This window comes from Rhagoletis zephyria, unplaced genomic scaffold (genome assembly GCF_001687245.7).
Source record: "Rhagoletis zephyria isolate East Lansing unplaced genomic scaffold, Rhagoletis_zephyria_1.1 Rzeph_scaffold_00069, whole genome shotgun sequence".
In the NCBI taxonomy this organism is placed as follows: domain Eukaryota; kingdom Metazoa; phylum Arthropoda; class Insecta; order Diptera; family Tephritidae; genus Rhagoletis; species Rhagoletis zephyria.
The window spans coordinates 612331-628571 of NW_016157153.1; positions in this window are offsets into that span (position 1 = coordinate 612331).

The following is a 16241-nucleotide window of genomic DNA, read 5'->3' on the forward strand; positions in this document are numbered from 1 at the left end:
GACGAACGCTGCAGCAAGGTATACATAGGAACGACGAAGCGAGCTTTAGGAGTCAGAATCAACGAGCACAAAACAGACGCGAAAAATAGAAAGATGACAACTGCATTAGCCCAGCACCTGACAAAAAGCGAGCACACAGCGGATTTTGATAATGCAAGAATAGTAGACATCGAGAGGAAAACAAAGAAAAGGATGACATTAGAAGGGCTTCGAATACAGCAACAAATACACTGTGCAATGAATTACAAAGAAGATGTAGATAATATAAATTGCGCATACACAACGATAATAGCGAGTAATAGACGAACAGCTGGGATAAAGTATTGATGTATTTAAATGTTAAGTGTTAATTTAAAAATGTGATGTCCATAAAATAATTAATGTGATTTTATGTTATTATATGTTAAGGTATGTTTGAAAAACATGTTTTGGTATACACGTTTGTTAATTATGTTTTCTTGTAAAAATAAATAGACTCCCTGAGGAAGACACAATAATGTGTCGAAACGCGTAGGAGGCAGAAAAGAAAAACCAACGTTTTTGCTTTAAAATCAACGGCCAAAAAGCTCCAAATATACAAATCGTAACAATTTATATACATTGGCCCTATTTAAAAACTAGCAATAATTATATCATTCTATCTTGAAGTGACAAGAATTACTGACATTTGAGTAAAAACATTGTTGGAATCTATTAAATTTTGACAAGTTATGGGCATTTAAAAAAAAAATCTCACTGTCAATTCGAATAATCGATTTTTGCCTGAAAAACAAAATCGCGTTTAATTCGGCCGAAAAATTTCTCCGAGCCAAAAGAAAAAATACGTGTCTCATTATTTGGACCAACAAACAATGTATTTGAGTTTGGTCGAAATTAAAAATCATGCTCGTAACTGACCAGTTGTCTGGAAATGGAAAGCATCCATATAAATAAATTTACAAAACTCTCCTGTGAAAGCTTTCCGACGAAGCTATTTGGTTTTGTCGCCATTGTCGCGACAATTTTGTCAGAGTGACAATTGTCAGCACAATTGTCGACAATATTCCATAATATCACTGTCGTTTTCCAAAAATTTTCACAGTTGCATACAAACGTATATGAAACAGGAAAAATGTAATAGGCCCGTGGTCTTTCCAACGCACAGGAGGCCTTCCTCTTGCTCTGTTACCAGCATCGCGACCCGCGTTGAATATTTTCAGAGTTGGACCGCTTCTGTCCATTCGTAGCCGCTGGATTTTAATTCGCCGCAAAATGTCGATATCGTTGTAAAACTCATATGGCTCATAGTTAAATCGTCTGCGGTATTCGCCATCGTCAACGCGCTAAGGCCGAGAATCTCTCTTAAGATCCAAGAACCGCTTCATAGGATGTTTTCATTGTCCATGCCCCCGCACCATACACCAGCACAAAGTTTTATGCCTACTATGAACGCCGATTGTATTTTTTGAGAAGCTGTTTTTTCATGGAAGAGGTAAACTCGGAAGCAGGGTTGCGTGATTTCAAATCCTTTTTGATTGAAAATCCGCTTTTAATTAACAAATATATTTGATTTCTGATTTGGTTTGTTGACCAAATAAAAGATAAATTTTATTTTTGATTTGCTTGGTCAACCAAATAAAAGATAACTTTTATGTTTGATTTGCTTGGTCAAGCAAATAAAAGATAAGTTTTATTTGTGATTTGATTCGTCAACCAAATCAGAAATCAAGTTGATTTGTGATTTGAATCACCCTCCAAATCAGAAATCAAATTGATTTGTGATTTGAATCGCCCTCCAAATCAGCAATCAAACTCATTAGTGATTTGAATCGCCCTCCAAATCAGAAATCATATTTATTTGCGATTTGATTTGTAGAGCGAATCATTTTATTTGCCATTTTTCAACTAAATAATACTCTTTTATGCAACGCAACTTCTTCGGGAGTTTTGGGATTAAGTCGGAATTTTTGGGACTTTTCGAGACTACTTCGAGGTTTTCGGAGTTCTCGTGGCTATTTCGGGATTTTTGTTACCAATCCGCAATTTTTGGGACTATTTCGGTTTTTTGGACACTACTTCGAGATTTTCAGGATTTTTGGGACTATTTCAGGATCTTGGGGATTTATAGGACAAATTCGGAATATTTCTAATACTTCGAGATTTGCGGGGTTCTCGGGAATATATCGGGANCTTTTATGTTTGATTTGCTTGGTCAAGCAAATAAAAGATAAGTTTTATTTGTGATTTGATTCGTCAACCAAATCAGAAATCAAGTTGATTTGTGATTTGAATCACCCTCCAAATCAGAAATCAAATTGATTTGTGATTTGAATCGCCCTCCAAATCAGCAATCAAACTCATTAGTGATTTGAATCGCCCTCCAAATCAGAAATCATATTTATTTGCGATTTGATTTGTAGAGCGAATCATTTTATTTGCCATTTTTCAACTAAATAATACTCTTTTATGCAACGCAACTTCTTCGGGAGTTTTGGGATTAAGTCGGAATTTTTGGGACTTTTCGAGACTACTTCGAGGTTTTCGGAGTTCTCGTGGCTATTTCGGGATTTTTGTTACCAATCCGCAATTTTTGGGACTATTTCGGTTTTTTGGACACTACTTCGAGATTTTCAGGATTTTTGGGACTATTTCAGGATCTTGGGGATTTATAGGAATATTTCTAATACTTCGAGATTTGCGGGGTTCTCGGGAATATATCGGGATTTTTACACAATTTCGGGATTTATTCGGGATATTCAGGACTATTTCGGATTTTTCGAGATTACTTCGCGATTTTCCGGGTTCTCGGGAATATATCGGGATTTTTGGGACTATTTTGATATTTTTGGGACAAATTCGGAGGAACTCCTTCGGGTTTTTCGAGACTCCTTCGGGATTTTCAGGATTTTTGGACTTATTCGGTATTTTTGGAGCTATTTCGGGATCTTGAAGATTTTGTCGGAATTCTCGAGCCTATTCCGGGTTTTTCGAAACTACTTCGAGAGTTTTGGGGGCTTTCGGTACTACATCGGGATCTTCAGGACTCCTTTGGGATTTTTGGGACTATTTCGGGTTTTTCGGCACTACTTCGATATTTTCAGGATTTTTGGGACGATTTCGGAAATTTTGGGACAACTTCGTGATTTTCGGGGTTCTCGGGAATATATCGGGATTTTGTACTATTCTATTTCGATATTCTTCGGGATTCTCAGGACTATTCCGGGTTTTTCGAGACTACTTGGATATTTTCGGGGTTATCGGGACTATATCAGGATCTTCGAGACTACATCGGTATTTTTGGGACCAATTGGGAACTTCCGAGGGTTTCGGGGTCCCAAGATAGTCCCAAAAATCCCGATATATTCTCGAGAACCCCGAAAATATCGAAGTTGTCGCAAATATTCCAAAATAGTCCCAAAAATCCTAAAAATAGTACCGAAAAACCCGAAATAGTCCCAAAAATTACGAAGTAGTCCTGAAAATCCCGATATATTCCCGCGAACCCCGAAAATATCGGAAGAAGTCCCAAAAATACTGAAGTAGTCTCGCAGATCCCGATTTAGAGCCGAGAATCCCGAAAATCTACAGGTAGTCTCGAAAAACCCGGAATAGTCCTGAAAATCCCGAAGAAATCTCGACATAGTCAAACAATCCCGAAATAGACCCAAAATTCCCGATATATTCTCGAAGATCCCGTGTAGTGTGCCTGACCTACATCAAACACTTGTGGCCCATATTGCTGAGTCGGCGTATTTGTTGTGACGGTCGAGTGTGGATTGATGACACATGCAGAACACTCGTAATGGATTGCACTGTGGCTTAACGTGTGGCATATGCTCTGACTGTTTGTGTGATGACAGGAGATACTTCGTTTTGTCCTCGTTCACCACCAGACCCATTCGCTTTGCTTCTTTATCTTATCCCGAGAAGGCAGAACAGACGTAGCCCTTGTTTTTACCGATAATATCGAAGTCGCCGGCATACGCCAGCAATTGCACGCACTTGTAAAGTATTGTGCCTGAGCGGTTCAGTTCTGCGGCTCTTATTATCTTCTCAAACATCAGATTAAAGAAATCACACGAAAGGGAGTCACCTTGTCTGAAACCTGGTTTGGTATCAAACGGCTCGGAGAGGTCCTTCCCAATTCTGACAGAGCTGATGGTATTGCTCAACGTCATTTTACACAGCCGTATTATTTTCGCGGGGATACCATATTAAGACATCGCGACATAAAGACAACTTCTCTTCGTGCTGTCGAAAGCGGCTTTGAAATCGACAAATATATGGTGAGTGTCGATCCTATTCTCGCGGGTCTTTTCCAAGATTTGGCGTATTGTGAATACCAGATCTATGGTGGAAGCTTAACTACGTCTTTTTAATCATGATCTCAAAAAAAGACCATTTCATCATTTTTCATTCCTAGAAAAAAATATTGCGCATGATTTAAAAGCAGATATTAAAAAAAGATTTGCCGATTTGAAATTATTTAAATGTACGTTTGCATACTTCATAAACCCTCTTTTATGTAACATAATTGAGGATGAATTTACAATAACCGAAATTTTTCTTTTTAAGAAAAGCGAAGAAGAGTTGGTGTTTTTGGAATTAAAAGAAGATAAGGCACTGGAACTGCAACATAAAGCTTTGCTATTGCTTGAATTGTCGGCAAAAAGTACCAGATTTAAAATATCCGCTGTTGAAAACAGCTGCGTGTCGTATATTTTAAATTTTTGGTACAACGTATAACTGTGAGTCTTTGTACTCTACAGTGAAATTCGTAAAGTTCGCGTACCTAACAATCATTGAAGTTTAAAAAAGCTATCAGCTTTTTGTGTTCGTGTAAGCAAAGTAGGGGAAATTGAGAGAGCAAAATTACATTTCATTTTAAGGGAAAGCGGCTAGTTTCTGCTGGAAAATTTTTTGCCAACAGCAATTTGCCAACAAGAAAACAGCTGATCAAAAACAGTTAATTGGAATTTACGCAGATCCCTAAATTGAATTTGATTTGGAAGTTAAAATAGTAAAATGCGACTAATTAAACTTGTAAGAAGTAAGTAATTATTCTTTTAGTCAGTGAACTGTGTCAGGATTTGTTTTCTTAGGTTTTCAGTTTTATACTTATGAATGTCAAAAAAATTTCTATCAGCTGTTCTTCTAACTTGCAAGTTTCTGCAAATTTTCTGCTCGCGTACTATTTTGGAAATTTTTCTCTTGTGAGAGAACAGATGACATTTCGGCGGAATTTTGCTGTTGGACCTTTTTTACTGGAGATTTTAAACGAACGTACCTATTGACTAACCAACATTTAACAGAACTGTTACGAACGGCTTTAACTGACGTAAAACCAGATTATGAAAATTTTACCAAATGGATCTTTTAAATTTTCTTTAATATCTATTTGACGTACATTAGAATAATAATAAAATTAATGTTTTTAATTTCGAATAATAATTGTATTTAAAAATAAAGTTTTTGTTTTTTCGAGGCTCTTTGTAGCATTTAAAATTTAGATTTTGCTCTTTTCTACCTCGGCATTGCCCACCCCTGTAATAGATTGGCGATGAGCCGAGAAATAAACATTCTTTCACTCAACTCCAATTGACGTGTTTGAATCACAAACAGGCGTTATACGCTTGAGCAAACCAGCAGGAGGGCTTAGAATAATACTCAAACCATTAGAAAGTTATAACCAAACATTATATGGCGATCCTGCCGACCGTTCAGGGAACAAGTCTGATATGTTTTGAAAGAAGGCCTTAGGTCCTGATGACAAACATTACATTACAGAGGGGAAAAGAGTCTAACTAATGACATCGCACGATTAAAACGAAATTAGCTGTCCAACAAAATGGAATGTTTTCATACTTCTTTGGAAACTGTAAAGAATGCTGGGAAGAATATTTCTTTTTCCTAGAGGTATATTTCCAAAGTATAAATATAATATAAATATTTTGCTATCCTGACTCATACTCTTCCGATCCCTTTAAACTTTGCACTAGGAAATAGATTTCCCTTTCGCATATATGTTCGTCTGCATTACATAGCAACAAAACTGAGGAAAGATGGGTGGCACCCAAACAAAGGAGGGAATTGTTAATAACAACAACAACAATGCAGCCGCAGCAGTAGCATCCGCATCACAGCAGTTTGATACACCCACAAAATTAATATATGTAAACTCAATAATTTTAATTATTTTAGTACTGTTAAAACTAAATGCGCATTATAAAAAATATATATAAAAACATGCGTATAAGAGCGTAAACAATAATGTATAGCATCAATCAATTTTACAATAAATATTACATTAAATATTAACATGCTAAATGCAACAAATATATATGATAGAACCAAGGTCTAGGATCTTAAAAACATTACATACATGAATAAATTCTTAAGCAGAATTTGTAAAGGGGTTTATGGAGTTTAATAATTTAAATGAACTTTTAGCGAAACTAAAAAAGGCACCGGCAAGAAAGTACACAAGGGTGTACGTAGAAAAAACAAAGCGATACGTCTCTGATGCATGGTTAAGAATACTCGAAGATGCGCCTAGTGATGATATCGAAGGGTTAAAAGAAAAATATGACGGGTTAGCCAAAGAGATAGGAAAGTTTTTGGTAATCAAAGAGACCTCTGAAAAAAAAATTGGATCATGGCAGAATTTAATTTGGTAGAAGCCATAAAGATAATACCGCAGTTCCGCGGGGAACAAAAAGATTTAAATAACTTTTCAGGTTACATAGAATTTTATAGCGAAACTTTAAGAGATGATGCTCAAATCCTAGTAAAATTAATATTAATGACCAAGCTAGCTGAAAAAGTAAAAAACAAATTAATAGCAGAACATACACCGACTGACATACCAACCCTAAAGAGAGTTTTACATGCAGATATTGTCAGGTGCTATTAAGGCACGCAATCAGTCGAAGCATACGCGACACGCATGGAGAGTTTATTAGCTGCATTAAGTGAACTACAGTTGGCAGAGCAAGGTACTGAACATAGGGAGATCATTGTGAAGCTCAATGATCAAATGGGTCTATCAGCTTTTAAAAAAGGCTTGTCTGAGCCTTACAAGGCAATGGTAGCAACAGCTAGGCCAGTCAAGTTAGCAGAAGCAATACAAGTGGCCAAAGAAGTCAGTCCAGTAAGGCCCACGCAAGTTCTGTACGCAAACAGAAGCAGGAATAGTTTCAATAGGAATTTCAATAAGAACGAAAACACAATTTTTAATAAGAGAGGCTCTGTGGACAATAGGGGCCAGCACTCTAAAGGAGGAAATGACAATTTCAGAGGAGGAAGACGACCCGATCAGGGAAACGGGTACGTCCTACGTCCCCGGCCAGCGAAATCCGGGGTACACACCAAGAAGAAATTAGTTCATATTACCCAAGTAAACAGCTCCACTAACTACATAAAACTAGGAATTGGAGGTAGCCCTAGAACAGTATGTTTATTAGTAGACACAGGAGCTGACATCTCCATACTTAAAGAAAGCGTTTTAGGTGACACTAAAGGTATAGAGCATAGAGAGAGTTGCCAAATAAATGGTATTACAAGTGAGACGTTAACAACTAGAGGCACAGCTAAAGTTAAATTGCTTATAGGCGATAAAAAGATAGTGCATCAATTTAGTGTGGTTCAGTGTAAAATAAGTCTAACCACCGATGGGATACTCGGTAGAGATTTTTTAATAAAACATGACTGTAAGATTGACTATGAAACCTGTACGTTAATCATTGTCGTAGAAGGAGAAGAAAGAGTATTACCTATGAATATGAACTTAAATTCTATCGCTAACATTACAATACCAGCACGAAGTGAGAAAGTTAAAGCAGTGAAATTACACTTAGAAGAAGATAGTGTAGTGCACGGGAAAGAAGTAATGAAAGATGTATTTATAGCCAACTCAATCGTGTCAGCGAAGGGAATAAAGCATAAAACCATTAAACAGATAGAATGTTGTGAGGACTAAATATCCGCGGAATTTAGCCCACTCGAACGCAAACCCCGACACCAACAATAACGACTACACCGGCAACAATAACGACTACAGCAACATCATCGAAACGGCTAACCAACACGAGAGACCGTATCAACACTCCTTTGCAACACCGTCACCATAGCAACGCAACATGTAGCCACACAACTCAGCAACACGAAGAACACCAGCTATAACAGATGGGACTTGGCAACATACGAGACAGTCAGCACGGAGCTGTGGCGTGAACGCACAGCTACCAACGAATAGCGCACGACTTGTAAATAGGCGACTAAACAAGGCTTGGATATTCAAGGGTAGAGTGCCGCCACTCCACAGTACACCGTGAATCAGCGTGACGGTGACGCCAGTTCGCCCACCAGCACCGCGCCGACGTCACCCAGCAGCCGCGCACCAACGGAGTAACGCCGCAGTCACCCAGCAGCCGCGCACCAACAGGGAGCGCCAACGTCGCCCAGAGTCTACGCGTCAGTAGCGGAGCCGTGGTCGTGAACGCACAGCTACCAGTGAATAGGGTACGACTTGTAAATAGGCGACTATACAAGGCTTGGCTATTCAAGAGTAGAGCGCCGCCACGCCACAGTCCACCGCGAACACGTGTGACAGCGACGCCCGATCGTGGGGCAACAGTGCGCTGGCATAGTAGAACGCCGACGTCACGCAGCAGCAGAGAGCCGACGTCGTACATCCGCAGAGCGCCAACGTCGTATGGAAGCAGAGCGCCGACGTCGCACAGAAGCAGAGCGCCGGCATAGTAACGCCGACGTCACATAGCAGCAGAGCGCCGACTCCACACAGAAGCAGAGCGCCGGCATAGTAACGCCGACGCCACATAGCAGCAGAGCGCCGGCGTCGCACAGCGACCGAGCGACGATACAGCAGCGCCGACAGAATAGCACCGTTAGGAATTTACATCCCGTTAATCATATTGTGTTTGTAATCTTAAGAATTTCGACGTTATAGAGAATAAGGATAAATAAATAAATTACTATTTGCAAAGGCCCCACAATATAAATTTATTGTAACGGACCCTGGGCACGGCGAGTATACCCCAGCATAGAAAACAGAAGCGACGGGGCCTTTACAGAAAACGCTTCGTTACAATGTTCTATATAATACAAACATGCGTAGGCGCCCAAATAGATTCAATGCAATAAGAAAGCTTTTAAAGGTAGATAACTTAGATGAGAATGCAGAAAGGTCGATAGTAGAAATTTGTGAGAGGTTTCAAGACGTATTCCATCTAGAAGGCGAAGCTTTAACGGTTAATAATTTCTATGAGCAGCATATTTCAACTACAGATAAGGCTCCAGTTTATATAAAGAACTATAGAATACCAAATGGTCAATCAAAAGAAATTGATAAGCAGGTATCAGAGCTCATGGCAACTGACATCATAGAACCATCAGTGAGTCCTTATAATTCGCCACTTTTAGTAGTGCCTAAAAAGAGCAACAATAAAGAAGAAAAATGGAGATTAGTCGTAGATTTTAGGTAGTTAAATAAAAAGGCGGTAAATGACGAGTACCCACTAGCAAGGCTAGATGACATATTAGACAAGTTGGGAAAAGCAAAATACTTCTCGACTTTAGACATGACTAGTTCGTTTCAACAGATTCCACTGAATACTAAATCTAGACCATTAACGGCATTCTCCGCTGGCAAAGGGCATTTCCAATTCAAAACGTTGGCCTTACTCATAGTAAATAAGATATTTTATAACTAAACTATTGTAATGGATTGTAGGCATGTTGTAGTATATATGTCGGCGATGAGCCGAGAAATAAACATTCTTTCACTCAACTCCAATTGACGTGTTTGAATCATAAACAGGCATTATACGCTTCAGCAAAGCAGCCGGAGGGCTTAGAATAATACTCAAACCATTAGAAAATTATAACCAAACATTACACCCGATATATTCACGAGAACCAAGAAAATCTCGAAGTAATCTCGAAAAACCCGAAATAGTTCCAAAAATTCCGATGTATTCCCGAGAACCCCGCAACCCTCGGAAGTAATTTCGAAAAACCCAAAATAGTCCCAAAAATACCGAAGTAGTCCCGAGAACCCCAATAATATAAGTGTTTATATAATTGAGTAGTCCAGTTGCAAACAGCGTTATGTGATTTTATAATAGAAAGCCACAAATTTGAAAAAACAGCTACGACAACAAGTAACATTTATATTGAATTTTTTTAATTATTACCTGAAAATTTGGATAAATAAGAGCCTTATAAAATTGTAACATAACATAGCATGACATAAGATAACATTAACAATCTATATGACCTAAAGCAGTTTTCTAAGTTCATCAGAAGATGTATACTTTTGAAAGTTTATAAACAAGTATGATAGCGACTTTTGGAAGAAGAGTTAACATTTGATGCTATTTTTTTTCAGAATATAAACAGATTTTGCACTGTGTTGTTAGTGGACATGAAACTACTATAAATACTGGTACGTAATCCTCCAAAAACTAAAAATCGAAAAAATGTTACATAGCGCACTTTGCAAGTGGACTACTCAATTATTTATTGTGCTTTGCGCGGAGAATCCTCCGTGGGAAGGAAGCACAGTTTGACAAGTGGCCGCGTGATAACTCCATTTTGTGTACGGATTTCTACGACACGTATGTGGTTATCAGGGCCGTGGCGAACGTTTTCGATTCGTCCGAATCGCCACTCGGTGGGGGGGAGCGAATCTTCTTTGATCATGACGATGTCGCCTCGCTGTGAATCGCGTTGTAAAGTTTTCCACTTGTATCGCTTCTGAAGATCTTTGAGGTAATCTTCTTTCCAGCGGCGACTAAATTGGTGGTGAAGTGCTTTGGCTTTCTCCCACCGGTTTAGTAGAGAGAGGTCTTCCGCATTAGGCTCGGGAATGGCCAATAGCGGTGCACCTCGAAGGAAGTGATCCAGGGTAAGTGGTGTCATATCAGCTGGGTCTTGGGAAAGTGCGGACAGAGGCCTCGAGTTGAGGACTGCTTCAATTCGCACCAGAAGCGTCGTGAATTCTTCAAAGGTAAACTTGTGGGTTGCAGCGATTTTCTTCAGATGGAATTTAAAGCTTTTCACTGCAGATTCCCACAGGCCGCCAATGTGGGGGCCTTGAGGGGCATATTTTTATTATTATTATTATTAACATTCGTTAAGGAATTTAACGAAGTCGCGTTCTCTAGCGCGCTGGGCGCCTATGAAGGTTTTTCCATGTCGCTCATCATGTTTGAGGGGAAACCTCGTCTAACAACGAAGCGGGCGAATGCTGCTCGAAAAGTTTCGGTTGTATGATCCGAGCATAGATCGAGATGCACTGCCTTTGTGGAAAAACAGACATAAACTGCAACGTATCCCTTGATAAGGGTGGTAGATCTAGCACCGATGCTTTAATTTGGAATAGCCCTGCAAAATCTACTCCAGTTGTAGAAAAGGGGAGTGAGAAACTGCAGCGCTCAGGGGGTAGAGCGGCAATTATTTGGGTGTGTTGTTTGTTGTTGTTTTTTAATCAGAGGTTTTGGCTTTGGTACGTAGTACTCTTGCCTTACCATTTGGAGTATTAATCGGGTTTCTGCGTGAAGCAGCAGCGAGTGTAAAAACTCCAAATATAGCTGGCAGAACCTCGATTCGGTAGGGAGAATTATTGGGCGCCTTTCATTATAGCTCAATGTGGAATGTGCTAGTCGGCCATTAACCGGTAGAAGTCCGTTTTTGTCCAACGAAGGATTGAAAACAAGAAGAGGACTTTTTTGTTAATTGGCTTTTTAACTTGAAAAGCGCTTTTTTCGCTTGGGAAATGGCGTGATTGCGCAGCGTTGATAAGACATATTTTTGCATATTGAAATTCGCTATGTGTCAGATGTGGATTAGCGATTGTAGCTAACCCGTGATTTATTGCGAGCATTGCGCACGAAGCGGAATATGTACGCAGTCACGCGGAGTGCTCGAGAGAAAGAAGAAAAGCGATCAAGAAAATCGACCTCTTTTTCGAGCGGGTGATATACCTCCACCTTGCGCTTTTCTGGTGGAGATGCACTGCATGCCTTTGACCTTGGCCATGCATCCAGTTTTGCGAGTAAGACTGCACCACAAAGCTCTAGGCGAGGCAAGCTTACCGTATTCAGTGGTGCGACTTTCACGAACATGTACGCAACCAAGAGAGTGGAATATCTTTGGTTGCTAGCATCTACGAGGATGTAAATCGCAACGCAACATGCTTTTTCCGAGGCATCGCAAAACCCGTGGATTTGGGTATCTTACCCCGGAGTGAAGTTAACCCATTGAGGGATTTCGGTGGTGCAGGTGGCTGGCAGATTTTCTGCGAACCGTTGCCATTTTGGTAAGGATATAGGTTTGGCACATTCGTCCCAGTCAACGCCATCCAGCCAAAGTTCTTGAAGCAGAATCTTTGTTTGAATCATCACTGGCGATAGCCATCCTGCCGGGTCAAAAAGTTTTGCGACAGAGGATAAGATTTGTCGCTTTGTGACGGCATTCGATGTCGATGCAGGCAGAATGGTATAGGAAAATTTATCTGTCAGTGCGTTCCATTGTATACCAAGGGTTTTGGTAGTGGAAGCGCTCTCAAATTTCAAAAGGTTGGAATCGAGAAGATCATCTTTTGGAAATTTTTTGAACAAGTGATTCAGTGGCATTGTCAATATCATGACTTCCGGATAGGATGTCAACCACATACGTTTCGGTTTTAAGTATTGTGGCAGCCAAGGGAAATGTCGCTATCGTGTCATCTGCTAATTGATGCAGGGTGCGGATAGCGAGGTATGGTGCACAATTAACGCCGAACGTTACGGCTTTGAGATTATAATCGGTGACAGGAGAGTCAGCCGATGTGCGAAATAAGATTCGCTGAAAATCTTTATCGTCCTCATGGATCAGTATTTGANCTTGGGAAATGGCGTGATTGCGCAGCGTTGATAAGACATATTTTTGCATATTGAAATTCGCTATGTGTCAGATGTGGATTAGCGATTGTAGCTAACCCGTGATTTATTGCGAGCATTGCGCACGAAGCGGAATATGTACGCAGTCACGCGGAGTGCTCGAGAGAAAGAAGAAAAGCGATCAAGAAAATCGACCTCTTTTTCGAGCGGGTGATATACCTCCACCTTGCGCTTTTCTGGTGGAGATGCACTGCATGCCTTTGACCTTGGCCATGCATCCAGTTTTGCGAGTAAGACTGCACCACAAAGCTCTAGGCGAGGCAAGCTTACCGTATTCAGTGGTGCGACTTTCACGAACATGTACGCAACCAAGAGAGTGGAATATCTTTGGTTGCTAGCATCTACGAGGATGTAAATCGCAACGCAACATGCTTTTTCCGAGGCATCGCAAAACCCGTGGATTTGGGTATCTTACCCCGGAGTGAAGTTAACCCATTGAGGGATTTCGGTGGTGCAGGTGGCTGGCAGATTTTCTGCGAACCGTTGCCATTTTGGTAAGGATATAGGTTTGGCACATTCGTCCCAGTCAACGCCATCCAGCCAAAGTTCTTGAAGCAGAATCTTTGTTTGAATCATCACTGGCGATAGCCATCCTGCCGGGTCAAAAAGTTTTGCGACAGAGGATAAGATTTGTCGCTTTGTGACGGCATTCGATGTCGATGCAGGCAGAATGGTATAGGAAAATTTATCTGTCAGTGCGTTCCATTGTATACCAAGGGTTTTGGTAGTGGAAGCGCTCTCAAATTTCAAAAGGTTGGAATCGAGAAGATCATCTTTTGGAAATTTTTTGAACAAGTGATTCAGTGGCATTGTCAATATCATGACTTCCGGATAGGATGTCAACCACATACGTTTCGGTTTTAAGTATTGTGGCAGCCAAGGGAAACGTCGCTATCGTGTCATCTGCTAATTGATGCAGGGTGCGGATAGCGAGGAATGGTGCACAATTAACGCCGAACGTTACGGCTTTGAGATTATAATCGGTGACAGGAGAGTCAGCCGATGTGCGAAATAAGATTCGCTGAAAATCTTTATCGTCCTCATGGATCAGTATTTGATGATACATTTTTTCGATGTCCCCATTGAACACGAATCTGTGCATTCGCCACTACAGAATGAGCAGCATGAGATCTGGCTGGAGTGTGGGACCAGTTTGCAACACATCGTTGGGATTTTCCTGAACCAGATATTTTGAGGCGTTAAATACCACGCGAACTTTGGTGGTCACCTTATGGTGGTTTGACGACGGCATGATGTGGCAAGTAGAACGTGAAGTATTTGCCATTAGATACTATCTCGCATGGCTTCGCGTGCTCCATATGACCGTGGTCGATATACTCTTGCAACACATTATTGTACATTGTGCCGAAGTCTCCTGAAGCGATCGCTTCATACTGAAAAACTGCTGAAGTGCAGCAGACCGAGAGTGGCCTAGAGACAGCTTTTTTGGGAATTCTTCCTTGAATAGAAGTCGCACAATGTATCGACCATTTGGGGCACGAGTCGTTGTTGTTGCATACATATTTTCACATGCCTGATCTTCAGGGGAAATTTGTGGAGGTTGTTGAATCTCCTCTTCTTCCCAAAACTTTCGAAGCTGAGAGCTGAGAGCTGCATTCGAGCACTCTTCTACTTGTGTCGAGAATGACACCACACTTTCGGTTATTGGGCCACTGAGAATCCAGCCAAATATTGTTTTTTTGCGCAAGTATAGTGTCGCAAATCTTTAGTATAGCTTCCAGCAGGATTTGTGGAAGTATATCGCTGCCGATTACCATATCAGTTTGAGCTGGTATGTGGCAACTTGGGTCAGCAAGTTCAAGGATCTTGAATCGCTGCCAGTTTTCACGGCTAATGGTGAATGTATGCATGTGCCTCGCAAGCTGAGGTAACACGATGGCCTGTGTATATATCCGCTGCATGGTTTTGGGTGCAACCAATGTTAGTGGACAAAGCTTTGAGGAGCTTTGTGCCAGGTGTCCACCCATGCCGGAAATTTCGAACTTGGAATGTTCGCAATGGTAGTTTCAACCGTTTCTGACCTTCGAGGGAATGAAAGTTCTTTGTGAGCCTTGATCAATCAAGGCTCTAAGTTGAAACAATTCCCCCTCGTGTTCAACTGCGACCATGACAGTTGGAAGGAGAATTTTGCTATCATTGTCGGTGTGCAATAGAGGGCTGCATGAATTCATTCAAACTTCTAGCCAAACAGAGTACAGTAAATTTGAATATTTTACTTCACATACAAAACACTCAGCGTTTGGAATTTTGTAAGTTATGAATATACATTTTGTTTTATATTTTCTACCTTCAAATGGAAGAATGTGAATGAATGAATGGAAAACATTCAAATCATTCAAACTCAGTTCGGTAAAAGTTTTTTTTCTACAAACAAGTTTTTTCGTTTCTAATAGGAGCGCAGCAATACATACATACATACATGGTGGCTGCATTTCTTTATTCATTCTGAACGTTTGGAATAAACTTCTTTGTTTACTCATTCTTTAGAACGTTCCTGATGATATGTTAACGTATATTTCAAACGCGTTCTGTTTATTCTGGCTGTGAAATCGGATTATCCGGAATGTATAAAGAAACGCACCCTGTTTGTTTGTACATATGTGCATAGAAAAAATATTTTTGGATATTCATACATAAAATTGTCACTTATTTCAATTCAATTTATTTTCACTTTGTTTCAATATTGTGATGTCGACACAAATATCAGAACAGCTATTCACTCAAATTCAAAAAAATTTTAAGCCAAAATCATTCATTCGTTTTGTATATGAATAATTCAAAAGCCGTTTTGAATGCATTCATGCAGCCCTCTAGTGTGCAATGATTTTATTTGTGCTTGTTTGGAACAGCACGGTAGCTCGCTGGAAATGGAGCTTGACTGCGTTTGCCAAGCGGGAGGTGTCGACTGGGCACTAGTGTGCTGTGCGGCGGTTTCATTCGCTAGCGCACTGGAGTGTCGAGATTGTGGTTTGGGAGTCATGTGCAGCAGCGAGTGATGCCGTTGTTGGCAATGTGTACATGACCACTTGCTCGGACACTCATTAGTGCTATGAGTATTCGGTTCGGTACCGAAATTAGCTTAAATTGTGGGCAGACTCTAATGGGATGAGGAGACTTGCAGTAAGAGCAAGTTGTTTCCCTCTTAGGTTCTGCCTCAAAGATTTAAGTCCTGTTAAAGGACCTGTTTTGCGCAGCATTTTGATGAGCGACTGGTTTTTGTTTATTTTGGTTTGGATGAAGCCTGTTCAGTCTTTCGACTACTTCGTATCTTGAAGAAGA